General features: G+C 35.8%; 1 protein-coding gene and 1 non-coding gene across 7 annotated transcripts in view; both read left to right on the forward strand.

Annotated features, from left to right (window-relative positions):
- The window catches only part of DIAPH2 (diaphanous related formin 2), a 992,113-nt gene that overhangs the window by 941,167 nt on the left and 32,407 nt on the right, over positions 1-18,539 (forward strand). The window lies entirely within an intron of this gene.
- Positions 10,068-10,221, forward strand: LOC113244351 (small nucleolar RNA SNORA62/SNORA6 family). The gene has a single exon (XR_003312366.1). It is a non-coding gene; the product is annotated as a small nucleolar RNA SNORA62/SNORA6 family (small nucleolar RNA).

Raw genomic sequence — 18,539 nt, forward strand, 5'->3', positions numbered from 1 at the left:
TAAACTAACCAAGACACACTCTGCAGGAGAAATCCATCTCAAATGGTTCATCTTTCTCTAAGCAGAGGATCCATAGCAGCATGTCTAGTAATTGCCCCACAGATGCTACTTCTAGCCTACAGGAGAATTGTTATGCAGAATCGAAAGCCCTTCCTTCCATTCCTTTCAGTGTTTGAGAAATCTCATGATACACATAAAGCTTTTTAAATGTCCTTAAATTTTTCTTTGGTCTATACATGGCCTTTATGCTTAACTCATTCAAATACTACATACGTCCCTCATACATCTTCAACGGTACCTGCTATAAGCCTTCTCACACTTTAGACATTGAATAAATCATGAAGTCTGATGGGATCCTGAAACTAACCTATAATCCAAGAAATTGGTAAAGGCTAAAGCCATTCCCTACTCTGGATCCATATTAATCACTAGAAGGCAGGATAGAGTAGTGATTAGTGCCAGGATTATAGAGGACAAGCTACCTGGATTTGAATCCTAGCTCTACAACTCAACGTTTGTATGACTCAGGCAAGTTGTTTGGCTTCTCTGTGCCACATTTTCCTCATGTATAAAATGGAGATAATCAGATTAAGGACTTCATAGAGTTATGAAGTAAATTTATATTTGTAACATGCTTAAATTAGCTCCTGGCACAAAGTAAGTTATAGCACTTACTGTAAGTGTATGCAGCATAAATAAAATCTAATAATGCTTGGCATCTCCTAGCCACTTAAAACAGTGACCCCAAAACTAGTCTGTTCCACACAGATCTCAGACCAAAATCCACTATAAACCGAGTAGAGATCTCCCAACGTGGCAGCTGTGGCTCTCTCAGCATTTGTGTTGGGGTTCATCAGTAGACAGCATATTACAAATTGGTTTCAGCCAAGCCCTTCCTAAAGAGGTTTAAAAAAAACAGACTGGTGGGACATTTGGTATATGTTTCTTTGATGCTTTACAATCTGTGTCTAGCGTCTGCTTTATTAGTGTATGTCTCTTTCCTGGGTTACATTCGGTCATTACTCATCTGTGTCTATTTTGACTTAAACTGGTCAGTGGAGGAGAGGAAGAATATGGGTCTCATTGGGTTATAATGCTTCTTTATGGTGATAGCTATACTGCCAAAAAAGAAATATTTGTGTGACCATTGGCTGCAAACCAGATCCACATTCTTCAAGAAAGTACTTATATGGCCACCTTTAAGAAATTCAATCTTCCTTTACCTTCAATTTTGTGTTTTATTTCACTCTATAGTTTTCAAGTGAGGGAGATAAGAAAAGAGAGCTAGCTACAAAGGTGAGAGTTGAAATATTTTTATGGAGACATCATTATGCTAAATGTGATGGACTATAGTTGTAAATAGGGTGAGTGTCTCAACAAAATACTGTGGGAACACAGAGAAAAGGGTGACTAACACTGTCTTAGGTGACCAAAAAAGCTTTGTTATGGAACTGTCTTCTGAGGCATGGAATAAAGGATATTGGAGTTCATTGGTGAATTCATGGCCATGAGTGTGCAAAGGACAGTCCAGAGAAATGCAAGAATATGTATAAAAATACAATGTCATGGAAAGATCTAGCATCTTTCAAGAAAGGCAAGGAGTTGGTGTAACTGGACTATAAGGTTAGTTGTAGGGAATGATAGGATACATAAGCGGAATATATATGAGAGATTGAATAGGTAGATGGTAGAGGGCCTTCTATTTCATGCCAAAGAATTTGGGTTTTGTATAATAGAAAGCCTCTATCAATACCCTTGTGAATTTTTTTTTAATCCTTAGAGTGATAATGAATGGATTTAAGTAGTATAGAAAGAAATGAATAGTAGTTAATAAAGCATCTTGCAAAATTGGAAAGGCCATTTTAATTTAGAGAATATTATTTGAATTATAGAATAGTTTTAAAGAAATGCATTTTTATTTATCTCTAGTATGTTCAGGAGCTCTACCTAAGTTAACACGTCCAGTTATTCAAACCATTATCTAGTAGAGGTCCTTAAGGACCCAATATGGCTAACTTGCAATTAGCATATCAATTATATGTAAATTAATGCTTATAAAGTACTTGAGGGAATTTGAAGTTTGTTCTCTTAAGCATTTTTAATATTCTCCTTATAATCTTACTTATACTATTAATTTTAGATTCCAGGGAAGGAGTTTGCTAAACAAAGGTAAATGTTAACCCTAGTCCCTGGGCAATTGATGAATTCTGAGTTGGCCACTATTTATTTATTCAGCAAGTATATATTACTTAACATCTAAGTACTAGATTCTGTCCTAAGTAGCAGGGATTCAAATATATGACAGGATACATCACTATCCATGTATAACTGATGGTTTAGTTAGGGAAACCAAGGTGGAAACAAATGGTCACATTAAAATTTATTGAGTTGGATAATGGTAGTGTATACAGGTTGCTGGGTGAATGCAGTGGAAGAAAGTAACTAACTCTTTATGGCAGAAGGGAGCAGGCTATCAGGGAAGGCTATATATTTAGGTTGAAATTTGAAGGATAAAAAGTGGTTTTCCTAGTTGATAAAGATGCCAGACTGTGTAGTCAGTATCCTTGGTATTGGGCACAGGTTCTTAAAAAGCTAGGAGAGGGGTGCCTGGGTGGTTCAGTCGGTTAAGCATCCAACTCTTAATTTTGGCTCAGGTCATTATCTCAGAGTCATGAGATTGAGCCCAGCATTGAGCTCTGCACTGGGCATAGAGCCTGTTTAAGATTCTCTCTCTCCTTCTCTCTCTGCCCCTCTCCACTCCCCTCCCCCACTTGTGTGCTCTCTCTCAAAATAAATAACTAAATAGTTGGGAGAAATGAAGCCTATGACATGGTCCTTGGACTGCAAGAAATTAAAAGTATGTGGTTTGTGGTACAGATGTGAAGGGACAAGGAGAAGCGATTCGGTTAGAGAATAGCCAAGAAGGGTTCTGATGCCAAGGGGTTTGAGCTTTTATATGGCATAGGATCCATGGACGGGTTTGAAACAGAAGAGGGTCATGATCAAATTCAGGTTTTAGAAAGAGATCTCTGGGGGCGCCTGGGTGGCACAGCGGTTAAGCGTCTGCCTTCAGCTCAGGGCGTGATCCTGGCGTTCTGGGATCGAGCCCCACATCAGGCTCCTCCGCTGTGAGCCTGCTTCGTCCTCTCCCACTCCCCCTGCTTGTGTTCCCTCTCTCGCTGGCTGTCTCTATCTCTGTCAAATAAATAAATAAAATCTTTAAAAAAAAAAAGAAAGAGATCTCTGGAAGGAATTTGGAGGAAAAGACTAGAGCAGTGGCTTTCAAACACTTTTTCTTTTATGCAGAGAAAGCTTTTCCAAATAAATCTTATATCTAAGATAGAGAAAAGGCAAGAATGGTACTTTATTAGAATAAATGTATATATTTAAATAGAAAACTTTTATTTACTATGAAGTCAATGAAAACAGACTGCTTCAAACTAAAATGTGTATAATTGGGGGTTACAGATCACAGCTCCTGTGTTACATCAGATTCAGCATCAAATGCATCTGATTTATTAGTGTACCATGTTGAGACAATTCTGATTTGCAGTGATAAGTTGTCATAAATAATAAGTTATAAGCAACTCTCCTTGCCATGTCAAGACACTCTTATATTGAAATGATCTAGAAACAAAAAGGACAGATACTGGGGGGGGGGGGGAATATCCCTGACAACAATGACAACAGTTCACATAATTTACCATATCTAGAGGCATTCAAAGCTTTTTTAAAAACGCTAAAATCATCCATACTATTGTATTACATCTGTATTTTATGTGCTCACTTTTTGTTTCCATGTGCATAGACACGGCAAATATCTGCTGAATTAAAATAATCAAGAACAAAGTAAAAATTTAAGCAACAAAATGCATACTTAAATAATATGAAACCATGAGGATTTAAAGTCAAAAGTAGCTCTATTCTACAGCAAGACAGATATTCACTAGACATTTGTCCTCTAGTCCAATGTCCAACTCTGATTTATACAAACCCGACCTACCAGAAAATTGAGACAGGTATCACATCATAGTAAAAGAGGTCATGCTTTAACAAAGAAGAGATTCATAAATCTGTGTGGGGTTAGAGGAGGGATGTCCCTCTCTAGTTTCATTAGAAACTGCTGCTAAGAAGTGTTGGAAACAAATCTGTTCAAATCCTACCTACCTCTCAGGACCCAGATCAAATTTTACCTTCTCTCTGTGACACACTGATATCTCAACATTTCCTGAGGGTTGCCCACATGCCAGGAACAGCACTAGATGCCAGAGATACAAACATGAAATAGAGAGTCACTCATCTAAATTCCTAGCATCTGTATTCACTCACTTGCTATCTAATCATTTTTTCCATCTGCCTGTAAGACTCTAAGTCCAGATGACAACAAAATTTCTATAAGTTTAATTCAACATAGTTTATTGACCACAAACTTTGTGGCAGGGTCCATGTTAGCTGTTAAAGATAGAAAGATGTCCTCAAGTAGCTTAGCAGTCTAACCTATATAAACCCCAGGGGTCTACTACAATATATACATGAATAGCCCCTTGGCTATGAGGGTAAATCCTTTAATGTTCTGACTAGATTAAACTGAGATTAAAATGTATATTCTCATTCTCAAAGGTGTCATTTTTTATTTCACTTTCTTCAGCCCTTGGTGATGCCACATGAAGAACCCTTAGGTCCAACTCTAATTGTACTTTAAATGGACCGTTATACTAACGAGGATTTTATTATGCTAACCAATTTCAACAAGTCCTTCATATTATGAATATGTAGGGCTAACTTTCACACATTACCATTTATCTCAGCATTCCTTATAATCATTTGAGGCAGATGAGGGGGGAAAACCTCTAATTTTCTATTTTTGAGAATATTTTGTTATTGGTGGTGGTAGTATTGAGATAGTGCTATTTTGGATTTCTTGGTGTCTTTAGTGCTTGTGATTCTAGAACTGTCATATATTATTCTGTGTATTATTTGATTTAGTGTTGCCTACTTGGATCAATTTCTTTTTCAGGTTTCCGTATGTGTTGTTTTGCTTTAAAAGAAATATCAACAATTAAATTGCCAGTGATAGACATATCAGTAGGACCATTCTTAAGAGATATGGAGAGAGAATTTCTCTTCCCTTAAAGTGTGTGAGTTATCTCAACTACAGTGCCTGTTAAAAGCTACTCAACAACGGTAGACTCCTGACTACTGAACAGTTGACTGCTACCTAGGATGTGTTTTCAGTTGTTGGCCTTTCTAAATAATTACTTGCCAGAAACGAAGGGGAGTGGATGAAAATCTCTCTTGTGACACCTCCTGAAATGGAAGTGTTAGTTGACTATATCTGTTACATCACCCTGCACCCACTCAGCATCACTAATCACATGCTAAGTGACCTTTTATTTTACTCAGCATTAAGCTTGTACTGCTTGACCTTTGAGCCTCAAGCAGGCCTTTCCCCAGCACCCTGCTGTATCTTGAGTACTAAACTCTTGCATTATCCATCCTGAAGATCTGCCTTGCCTTAGAGGTACTCTGACATTTGCTAAGACTTCCCATTGGACTTTGAAGACATTTCCAGATCATGACAGTGTCATTTGATATCTTGGTTTTAAACATCATCAGAGTGGCTTGTGCTGAAGAATCTGAACTAAAAAGAAAGTGGTAAAATAAAAACATCAGGGCTATTTCTTCTGTGCTTATTAAGATGGCATGGAAAAATCATTTTTTATTATGAATATAGCTGTAAAATCATAAATATTTTTCGAGTGATCATAGTATAAAATAGAGAGCCAACAGTAGAAAAGATAGAAAGTGGCTCATTTTAAAGAGGGTTTATCTTTGGATAAGCCTTGCAGTTAATAATAATTATAATAAAACTTTATGGTTACCTGATATGCTATTATTTATTAACTAATTTTATAATGTCTTGTTTAATCCTCAGAAAAACCTGTGAACATAGTAAGATAAGGCTTCTCTCCTCATTTTGCAGGTGAGGAGACTGAGGATTAGAGAGGTTAAATGACTCATTCTTAGTTTCCTGGCTTGAATGATGCTTACCAAAATTTGAACCTAGGATTTCTGAGTCCAAATTCTGTGCTCTCTCCACTATATCATGCTGCATCTACTTATAACATGAAATTTGAGGCAGATCATTCAGGAGCTTTAATTGGCAGAGCAGCCTGTATTCAGGACAGAACTTAAAACTAAAGTAGATATTAAAGCAGCTCTATAATTATTCAATTCATGTTAGTCGAGGCTGTAGGCAAGGGGAATACCTAGGTTATAATTACCTACTCCAACATAACCACTTTGTGGTGTACATTCACACAGACACACCCAAAAGTAAGTATAGTTGGATTGTGCGAACTAATTTTGTATTGGTCCAAAAATACCTCAAACCTTAGAATTATATTTCCTTAACATACTAAATTAGTTACAACAAAATTTCAAAATCTTGTCTTTGTTATTTTATGTTGAAATATCTATGGGAAAATTGTAATTCTAATTAATTTTTCTTAATTCATAATATACCATCCTACAATTGAAGCATATCTGAAAAGACTAGAATCTATTTTATTTATCTTACAATCTGTAAAGGGAGTAGTATAAAAATTAATAAGGCTTCCTAGAGTAGGAAATAAAAGTTTTAAAAATGAAGTAACAATAAACATTAAGCTCTTTAAATATGTATGTAGGAGGGATATAGAATTAGAAAGCAACCTGACGGGGGACCAACTGGAAGGATTGATGGCAATGAAAGTAAACGCATTTTAGGATATTTGGCAGATCAATCCTTTAGTTTTATGCCTTCAGAGATATGAGACCAGTAGCATGTCTAAATCTAGAGTTTTATTACCGTCTACTTTTCATCAACACTGTGAAGAAGTGTGAAATTTTTAAAAAAATATTACTATGTGGGGCATTTTTTTAATTGAAGGATAATTCTACATTTAATATTTCTCCTTCAATTTCAAACATTATCACTTTAATTACCCCAAGGAAGTAGTTTATTCTAACAAACTGAGGGTTTTAGAGGGGAAGGGGGTGGGGAGATGGGCTAGCCCGGTGATGGGTATTAAGGAGGGCACGTATTGCATGGAGCGCTGGGTGTTATATGCAAACAATGAATCATGGAACACTACATCGAAAACTAATGACGTACTGTATGGTGACTAACATATCATAATAAAAAAATTTTTTTTTAAAAATTAAGGAAACTGAAGTAGGAGTTTGCAGTTGACACTCAACTGTTCAGAGTTCACTGAAAGTGAAATGCCAAACTGCCAGGGATAAACTGCAGGAAGCTCTCTTGAGGCTCATGAGTGGGCTGAGAAGTGGCAGATGAGGTTACGTGTGGGTACGGTAATGCATTTAGGGAAAAAATAAAGTTAAATAAGCCAGGCTGTATTCGCAGGCTGGCAGGCTCCTACTTCTCAGTTCCAATCTTGAAAAGGGATCTAGCAGTGACTGGTAACTCTTCCCTGAAAAAAATTATTTCAGGGAGGTACTGTACCCACAAAGGTCAACATTCTGCTGGTCAACATCTGGAAAGAGATTGGCATCCAAACAGAAGGCATTCTCCTTCCTTAGTACAGGATTAAGATCCTCCAGACTTAATGTAATTCTGGTTGCTCCTTCTTTTTAAAAAGCTGTATCAGATAAGAGAAAGCATTTGCAACAAACCAGCAAATAGTGAGGATTTCCTGTTATGAAGGGCTAAAATTTAGGGCTCTTATGTTGGGCAAGATAATGGTTTAGGGAGGCTATGCTCAGAGTCCATCAAATCATAACGTCATAAAATGTTTGGATAGGATATATGCAAACCTGTTTGCCAAACCCAAGAGTATTGGAACTAAGGAGTATCCTTGAAACATTACAGGGGTAAACAATGGGGAAGGGGACGTATTATACGTGAGTTATGGAATAAGTTACCCCAGAAGTTGTAAAGAAATAACACGTCTTAAAAAGTAAAGTAACTCAGGTCAGTTCATGCACTGTACACACATTGTTAGCAAATAGAAAGTTGGAGAAGCAGAGGACAAATCGTTCCTTTCTATAGAGGTGACTCTCACAAGAAATAGAACTGGGAGGCTAAATAGATTATGAGTATGGTATTCTTTACGTTTTTAGTTTAAAAATTTATTAAAAATAAAAAATGTATTAAAAGAGTATTGAAGATGGTAATGCATTTATGGATTACAAAACTCCTTGTTCTTGTCCTACTTTTGACTTCACGTTTGTTTATATAAAACACCATCCTGTCAAAATGATGGACTTAGAAATTCAGGCTCAGTGCTTGTGGAGGCACTATGGTGTAGTGGTTCAGGTTATAGACTTTGAAACCTCACTGATGTCCACTGCTTATTAACTGCATGGTCTTGAGCAAGCTTTTTAATTTCTTGGAGGCATATTCCTCGTTTGTAAAATGACTTCATCATACTTACCCTACAGAATTGTTTGAAGAATCATTGATATGTAAGATATGCAAGTCACTTAACAAAGTGCGTGGCACCTAATAAATGCTAAGTAAATGGCAGTTCTTACTATTATTATGGGCTTTAGAGCCATGTGTATTATACTGAATTCAAAAACTTGTAACAGATGTGATGGATAAGGTGTGCCTCCATTTTCCTAATATGACTTTTTTTAAGTTTTTTGACCATTGTGAATATAGATACCTTTTGGAAATGTAGATGACACAGTAAAATATCTAGTTATGATAACAAATTTAATTATACAGATGTATTCAAATTGCATATGGTGTGAAATAATATCTTCAGAAAGAACTACTGCTTTCTTCCTCCACCATCCCGTTTTGTAAAACAGTTTTGTTCAAATTCTTCACAAATATCTCCGACATCAATGTTTCTATAAGCATGAGAACCAATTTTGAGTCACCTAACAGTTTTCTGGAAGACACTTACTCATGTTCATCTAAGTTGTTAGGTAAAGATACAACACTAATCGGTGTATGCTAGCATCACTGTCATTTTGATATCAAATCACAAATATCCATTTGCATAACACTAGGTAAGTTGATTATTCCATTCATTCTAAATGTCTTTTCTCTAGGTACTTACTATATTGCAATTTTTAGTGATCTTTCAAAGTCTTTTTTACAATGATATCAAACAGTTAATACTGTGAAGTCACACCTTGTAAATAATCCTTAGACCTATGTTACATTTCATTGTCTTTAAACCCCACCCCAATTCGGTAAATTTGCCTCTATAATAACCTAAAACTCATATCAATTGAGGTCCCAGACTGTGTTCTGTAAAGAGTACTTTAATATTAAAAATAAAATAATTTAGATGAGGCCCCTTATAATTAAAGAATTTATAAGTACTTGAATATAAGATAGTTTCCTTTTTTTCTGAGACATATCTGGAGTGGGGAGGCATGCCTTATATTTAGGAAGATAGGAATATATATTTTCTTGAAAGTTATATCCAGTTATATAAGCTTGAAAGCATTCATATTTCTTATTTTTATAAGAAAATTCATTCCATATATGTGTTAAGTGCTGGAATGATCCAAATTTGTATGAGACAATGTTCTTGGTGTCGTAAGTGTTTTCAGACCTTGGAGAATATTTAATTCAAGAAAAAATATTGAACACCTACTATGAGCAAAGCATTTGCGGAAAAATATGAGTTGCAGCCTCTGTCCTCAATAGTTTACAAACTGTTCTAAGGGGATAAAACAAAAAAAAAAAAAACAAATAATTCTTACCTGGGAAAGTAAAGAAGCTACAAACTAGGGGTTGATAGATAGGAGAAGCCATATTCAGTTGAGAAATATCAGAAAAAGCTTTAGGAAGTCATTCATATTTGAGATGAAATGCAAAGGATGTGTAAGATAGGCATTTGGAGTAAAGTAGTGAGAAAGGGGGCCAGAGCCTAATAAGGAGGGTGAAATGACGTGAACAAAAGCCTGGTAGAAGAAGAGCAAGAAGAAATATTCAGGAACAAGGAGTAGTCATTTAGATGTAGTATAGAATTCATAGGAATAATGGCAATATAAGGCTGGGCTGTGAATGAGATTAGGCTAGATTATAAAAACCAACTGGGGCTGCACATCCTTGGAGCTTAGAGCTGAGGCTACTGGCTGGCTGATAAACTCACAAGTGTCAGTAGTGCGCTACATGAGGGGCAAGTCTTTTGTTAACACCACAAGGGTCTCTGGCCCAATGAGGGGAGTTTGATAGTAATTCTTGCTACAAATATAATTTAAAAACAATTAAAAAATAAATAAAACTGTGAGGAGACCAAAGTCATCTGGGAGAGAGAAGAATAGCTTGAGAAAAATTTTAGAGACTTACTAGAGGAATTGGAGACCATCTGGATATTGGGTTTCAAAGCATTGAAGAATTGGCAATGATTAGGTATATAGCTATACAATTTAGTTATACAGTTGTGGTGGAGTAATCAACAAATTTGGCCATGTTGATATTATACATAAAGTTTGAGGGACTTGCAGACATGGTTCAGAAGGCAGTTCACATAAGGAAAAAAAAAGAGGTGAAGAGAGGAAGTCTACAAGGAAAAAAACATACAAAATAAGTCATCACATGGAAAAACACACTTTTCACCATCAAGTAAAGAAACTCAAATTAAAATAACAATAAGGTAGAGGGGTACCTGGGTGGCTCAGTCGGTTAAGCGTCCAACTGTTGATTTTGGCTCAGGTCATGATCTCAGTGGCCTGAGTTCAAGCTCTGTATCAGACTCTGTGCTGGGCATGGAGCCTGCTTAAGATTCTCTCTCTCTCCCCTCCCTCTGATCGTCCCCCCTGCCCGGTTCACATGCTCTGTCTCTCTCAAAAATAAAATAGTAGTAAGGTAGAAACATGTATCTATTAGAATGTCTAAGCACAAAGTGAGGTGTTGAGAGAGCTGTAAGGAAACAGGTAACAGTTTGATGGTGGTTCCATTGCATGACAATTAATAGAAATGTATACACAAAATAGTATTAAGTGAAAGAATTAGATCACAAGAGAGTATATAAACACTGATTATATCTACAATGTGTGTATGTTGAGACATATTAGAAGAGATTTTAAGGAATGTAGTTTAATGTTCATTTGCATTTTCTTTCTGGAACAGTTAATTAAGTGCATTCTAATCTGAAAAGAATGAAATGAAAAATGATTCCCCATAATACCCCTAAAACACATACACATACACACATCTTTGCAAATAGATTGTGGTAAAATATGATGTTCAGTGGTTGAGATGTTGCAACATTATCTATAAATCAGGGACGTAATTGAAGTTGTAGTTCCCTTCATTATCTTCCATAAGTCTGATGAGGCATTTTTGATCACTGTTTATTATGGTACTGAGAAAAGAGGAAATCCTGACAATCTACATTTTAAATCTTTCCTCAACATAAATCTTTTGCGCCCACTAAATAAATACACAAAATGTAAGCTTGTTATTGCTTATTTTCTCTACCTTTCTCTGAATACTCAGTAGGTCGTTCTTGACCTTTACCTGTCAGTTGGTAGTTGTTCTCCCTTCCCCCAGGTTGACACACACAGCTAAGGTTCAGGTTTATATGCAGCTACCACTAAATGAATTGAATGCCTACTATGTGCCACACATTGTTCCCTGGCACTCTCCAGAGATTTTATTTGATCTCGATAGTAACCATGTGAGGTCTGAAACATTATCCCTATCCTTGTTCGACAAAAACTAGGCATCAGTTCAGTAGGCAGTTCTCTTCAGAGCCTAGGACATTGCTCTTTTTGGCCACGGTGCTTTTCAAGGGGCTAGTTCCCAAGAAAAAGAAGGCACACTGTGCGTTATGGCTCATAGTATAGTTTTTAACATATACAATAATTTTTTAGAAAGCTACATATTTTTAAGAAAAGTCTTTTTTAAAAAGTGTGCTGCTTTTCCTCATTTAATGTATACTGTTGCTATAAAAATTATCATAAGGGCATATAGAAGATTTGATACAAAGCAATTCAAAATTATATAAGCAATTTAAGTGGAATCCAAACATGAAGCAAGATTATCTACTTAGTGATTTCAATTAAATAAAACTTATGAGCTGATAAAAAAATTTGAAGTTTTATTTAAATTGGTACGCGATGTTGATATGCTGACTAATTACAATAGGAAATTAATATAGCATTACATAATACAACACATAAGGCAAACAAGGAAACTTTTGAAGTAAGGTGTGGGAAATCATAAATAACAAGCTGTAAAGACTAAATAGAAGCATCAAGGGGTGATTAGTACAATAAAGTATATTAACTATGAGAATGTTTCCTGACTCAATATTATTAAGGCTGCATGGAGATGATTGCAATACTAGCTTCTATGTAACTGCTGGAATGTTACTGAGATTGGAAATGTGCACGATGATAACCCATATTTTAAGGTGGGGGAAGGGGGGGTGCTTGTATGAAGCACGTAGAAAGAGGAATTGAAAAACTGTCTTATTTGACCAAAAAAAGGAAGAGTCTGGGAGGAAAAGTAGATATTTTAGAAATAGGAAATGTGACTATAATGTACTGAGATTCATCTCCTTTTGCTCTTAGTCACACTATGTTTGTGGCTCATAGGAGTAAGAAACCTTGATGAGAAGGTAGTTGTACAGAAAAAGAATTTGAGTTAAAATCAGTGAAAGGAACGGCATTTACAGCATTTTAAAACAGATACCCAAAAGTAAGTGGCATAAAGAATGCATGCAAAAAAGGTATTGCTTTCTAGTCAAGTTCTAAATACTTCTATTGATAGTGTACAGAATACTCAGATTCCAGAGAATAATTGCAAATAGAGACTTTATGAAACAGACTTCTCATTTAACTTGTGCACCTGACAGTGGGCTTTGAATGATATTTTATTACCATTCAACCTAAATTAAAATACCCAGCTCACAGCAAAACCGTACAAACAGTAACATTAAGGTTAGGATAAAGATTGATAAAAGCAGTGACTGAACATTAACATGATACCCGGAGCTCTGAGCTCCTTCCATCAACAATGTGGAACACGTTGAAATTACCAGAGAGCAGTACAGTGACTTTTCTAACTTAAATTTGCAAGTAAATGACCTTTTAACTTTTCAGCCTAAACTATACAGAAATCTAAGGCCTTTTTAATAAAGATGTGGTGCCAAACATCAAATATATATAGATATAGATATATTTACATATGTTTGTGTGTACCCATCCCACAGTATATCTCTCCAAGACATTAGCCCAGACAGCTGTGTTCTTTTCTTCCCAGGTCTTTGTATAAATGTGTACTTTAAGGACTTTGTGGGCAATACATGATATAAATATGTTTTAGGGCCATGAAAATGCAAATTATAGGATATATATTTTTTTAATCTATTTTTATTATATATATATATATATATATATCACATCATCATTATCAGATTTATATATTAGATCCATTGGACTTTTCCTTACCAAAGAACTGAAATACTGAATGTTGTGTTATAAAATTACAGGAGTTTTAAACTTCCTGTTCCTCCCTGATTACTTTCTTTAGAGTGGTTATCATACAGGATCATCAGAAGATCTATCATATTATCTTTCTTCATGGCTAAGTATTTTATAAAAGTGTCATTATATATTATCCAATAAATGAATGATAAAATAATTATGGTTATATTGTTCATTATCTTACATCCCTTTCCCTACTTTAAGCTTCTCAGATCCATATCTTCATTGTGCAGAGTATTTGGGATAAGTTAATTCTCTTCTCTGGAAGTTAGTATCATCATCTATAAAATGAGAGGTTAATCTTCACTTAATCCATAAATTCCCTTCCAGCTCTAAAATTCCATGTTCCAATGATTATCCCCAAACTATTATACAAGTTCATGAGGTTCTTTTTAAAAATAGATATCTCAAAAAAAAAAAAACCACTTTAGTGACCTGCATGAATGGAGAACTGATGTGGTATCAAAAACTCCTTTTTGCTTGAATCTTTTTTTAAAAGATTTTATTTATTTATTTGACAGAGAGAGAGTGAGAGAGCACAAGCAGGGGGAGCAGCAGGCAGAGATGGAAGTAAAACTGTATATAGATGCTGTCATGACATACCTCCTTATCTTTCTGAATTTTTACTAATCTACCTAAGATTCTTGGTAGAGAACCTTCTTGGAGAGAGACAATGTCTAGGTTTACTTCTGAAGAATAGAACTTTAAGTCCCTGCTGATCAGAGAGCCTGATGAGGGGCTCCATCCCAGGACTTTGGGATCATGACCTGAGCCAAAGGCAGGCACTTAACCGACTGAGCCACCCAGGTGCCCCTTTTGCTTGAATCTATGATGAGGGATGGACATGTTTGAAAATGTTTATCCCAAGAAAAGCAAAGGTACAAGAATAATTGGTCTTCAGGTTCATGATAAAATGGTGACTAGTTTAAACTCTTGGTGAAGGACAGACGAAGAGGGAACAAACTATACCAAATCCCGGATGGATCATGTAATGGTGCATCTAAAAATGCTATAGAAGCTGGAGATGCTTAGGGAAGATAACCATGTGGTGCAAAATACCAACTAACTTCCCCTCTAGAGTGCTTCAGAGCCTGGGAGTCAAAAACTGAGGTGGTGAGGGAAGAGTGCAAAGCAAGATGAGAGCTGTTTCTCATAATTCGACAGGAAGGCACTTTAGGTATTTATTTATATATTTATTAATAACTTATTTTTCTGAGCTGTGTCTCCCCTCAGACCTAGCTTATAGAATATTGGCATTTAAAGATACAGACATCATCATCACTCCCAAAGTTAGTTTATATGAGCAAATGTATATGTAGTTAGTTTATATGTATCAAGATGCAAGGACAGATTTGATCCCTCCCCTTCCTTCACACTAACCAATTTACAATCTGAATGTGGCAAAAGCTTGTGAATTATGTCTATTAATCCTTGTAATTGTAGCACATTGTATAAAAATAGACATTCTTTCTATATAATCATTAAGTAAATTCAAAATGGAGTTAAGTTACAGTTGGTGGATACAGAGACTTAGCTAACATGTAATAAATAATGGGCTCATCCAGTTAGCATCAAGTCTGAGTTTTTCTCTAGTGTTACATGATGAAAGTCATAGGTGAACAGTAAGGATGACAACCTACTCAGGAAAGAACAAGTTTTAAAGTTTGCTGTTTTCTTAAAAGTTTTTCCATAACACATTCAATTCCATTTAAATATTGCAAAAAGCTGAATTGCAAATGTTAACCTAAAGGTGAATAAAAAATGTTGATATTTTATTTAACCTAAAAATAGTAATTATGGATAGGCTTCTTTTATGATTATCATATTTAAAATATATCATTTTACGTTGAGCATTTTGGGAGGATTGTCACTGTGATGTTATAATAAGAAAATTTGTTTTGAGTGCATTAAAAATACAGTGCATGATTATTGCAATATAAGGGAAAAAGTTGTTTGCTTTTGGCAGTCTGTCAGTAGATGTAGCCTAGGAAGAAAAGTACGATAGCTGCTTTATATAAAACAGTAGGAGAAGGACACACTCTCAGAGAATTTTTTTTCCAGCTGCTGTTATTAAAGAAATTCTTTTGTAAAAGAGAACCTGCTTTTTTTCCCCATTTTTGCTTCTTTCTCTGAATTCTTTGCTTTCAAGTAGCATGCAAAGCGTCTGTGCATGGCAGCCTGTAACTTCTGTTATTTAGACTGCCAGCTGTTAAATTGGATTGAGTTGAACCAGAGGAGGAGAATAGGCCCACTGAGGCAAATGCATTTTTACACCCTTCTTTAATAAAATAATGTAAGGAATAGCTAGAAAGCTTCCCCAGACTTTCATCTAAAGTTGTCAGATTGTAGCTATTGGAAAGAATCACTATTCACTCCTGTTAGACAGTTTTGGAGAGGAGGTGAAGAGAATTGTCTCCTGACTCTCTGTGTGCTTTGTCAAATTAGGTACTTTGAGCAGAAGTATAAAGCGAAGGCCAATGCCTCAAAGCAGGAACTTGTGCTCATCTCCTGTGACTTCCTTTTTTTTTTTTTTTTTTAAGAGATCAGATTGAATTGTAAAATGATGGGAATAGGATTGGACACAAACACATTTATTGCAGGCTCAGCAGCCATTACATATCATTAGTGAAAGGATACAAGGGGTAGAGGGGACCATTTTGATGTCACTTTCATTCTTTTTAAGGACAGATGCATTCACTGATGAGAAATAAACTGACATCTGTAAAATTTTAGAGACCAGTAATACTTTTATGCCTTCTTTTCCTGTAGGTAAACATGTAACTTTTTAATACTCATTAATATAAACTGAAAGAATGGGTGATAGTGGAGTTGCTTGTAAGAATGCCAGTTATGAAGTAACTGTGACTTACCAGAATCAGTATATTTCTGTATCAAAATAGTGTATTTTTTCACCAAGGCACATACTATTCCTAATATACCACTTCAGCTAAAGTTAATGTCAAAATCCAGTATTTCAAAGGTGATATGCTTTTTATTAAGAAATATAATTTGATCTTACTTTCTACCTGTAAAAGGCTATAGTCCTTATACATCAGCTCTTAAGTTAGTTCCATATTCTTACTTTTCTTGTTCTTTATTCTCCTTGCCAAAGAATCTGTGTAATTGGCTTGCTCTGCAAAGTGTTTTATTTGCCCTTGTGGACATTAGCTGTTTTAAGGATCTGAATGTATTATAGCAGGGAGCACATGATTTTAGTTCAACTGCCTCTGTGCCCTTTCCCCCATTGCCAAACTAATGCTTTCTGTTTTTAGTATTCCAGGGAAGAATGAAATTGCAAAGATGTAGCTGGTCATAAGGAGTAATCTAAACAGAGGACCATTCCAAGAAAGACAGTATTTGTGTACCTAGCATGGATCTTGGCCCTGCCCTACTTCTAAGCATCTAACACATTCTCATAGTCATTTCTTCTATGTTGTGATTTTTTTTTAAGTGAAGCACTTTTAGATGTCCCATATGGTTTAAAACAAATCAGAAATTCATGTCCTAAATGTTTTGTTAGTCAGACTAATTAAATTGATCAGTTCTGGGAGCAATGGAAACAAAATAATGGGGTCATTGAAGCAGTTAGGCTCTAATGGGAACCTGAGCTCATTCAGATATCAAATCTAGTAATTGTTCTACACCTGTATGCACAGTCCCATTGAGCAAATTCACATTAAAGGTTTAGTGGAACACTTTCAATGTTGTGGTCCAAAGGGACTTGCTACTGTTTCACAAGAAAACACTGAATATTTTCTGGCAATATGGTTTTTGTGATGTGTTAACTAAGCGCTATATGTGTATGTTGGTGTCCTGTCCCTACCTAGGGAGAAAGAAAAGGGAGATATGCGTAACTGGGAATGGTTTTCTTACTATTTAAAGATAATAAAAGTGTGCTCAAGCATTAGCTGCCTGGAGGTGATAATACAAGCTAAGGGAACTCACTGGATCGGGAGAGAAAGAGTGGAGTTTTATTAAACAACCTATGCAACCTAGTAGAAATGAGGATCACTTAACCCTTTCCCTTCATAAAATAAAGTGCTACCAAACATGATTTTGGCTATTGAAGTAGAAAGTAGCAACTAGGCATTCTGTGTAGTAATGCAGTGCTTCTTTCTCCTATGGCACTATATGACTATGGCAGCAAACTGACTGCTTTTGATTCTTTTACAAGATATCTGAGGAGAGTTGACAGACCTAAAAAAATTTTTTAAAGATCTGAAGAGTGGAAAGATGTATTTAACTCTGCCCTATAGTGACCATTGAACTAACAGATCTTCAATAGAACGCTCTCATTGGAGGTTTCAAAGCACACAGGAAAACTAGATTTGCAGTATATATTGAACTATGAAAGACAGGTATGGCCAGCCCTCTTTCCCAAAAAAGACAATCATAACTGAATTAACTCACCTAAAGAATAGTTTTAATACACCCACGTAAACTTATTCATGAATATTATGCTCTAATATTTTCACTTTGTGCATAAACCAAAGGACATATTCATTTGTATATTCATTCTAATATATTTCCAAGCACCAAGGAAACAGATGCAAATGGCAATTCCTGCCTTTCTAGAGTTCACAGTAAAGTGGAGGAGACAGCACAAGGAGAGTCACAGTATAAAGTGCAAGCTTAATCTTAACAGATTAGTAGGAGTTTCTTGGGCAGGAAAGGAAAAAGGAAGAGATGCATGTTTCAAGAAACCAAGCAGCATTTGTGGAGGCAATAGGAGAGCCTGATATATTCAAGGACGAGCAAGCAGGTCAACATTACTAAAGCATAGGTATGAGAAGCTGGTAAAATGAATTGTCTTAAAAGACCTTGGATACTAAGGAGTTGTTTGTTTTGTTTTGTTTTTTAGCTGCATGGGTGATAAGGAGCCATTCCAAGCTTCTTTTCCAGAATTTCCTAACAACATGTAAGGTTGATGGGGTGGAGATGAGGCTAGATGCAGGAGAGATTCAAAAGGGGTCTATTATAAGAGCCTAGGCAATGGAAGAAGGCCTGCCCTAGAAAAATGGTAGTGGAGATGATGATGATGAAGAAATTGATCCAAGAATACTTCAGTTCAGTTA

This window comes from Ursus arctos, chromosome X (assembly GCF_023065955.2).
Source record: "Ursus arctos isolate Adak ecotype North America chromosome X, UrsArc2.0, whole genome shotgun sequence".
In the NCBI taxonomy this organism is placed as follows: domain Eukaryota; kingdom Metazoa; phylum Chordata; class Mammalia; order Carnivora; family Ursidae; genus Ursus; species Ursus arctos.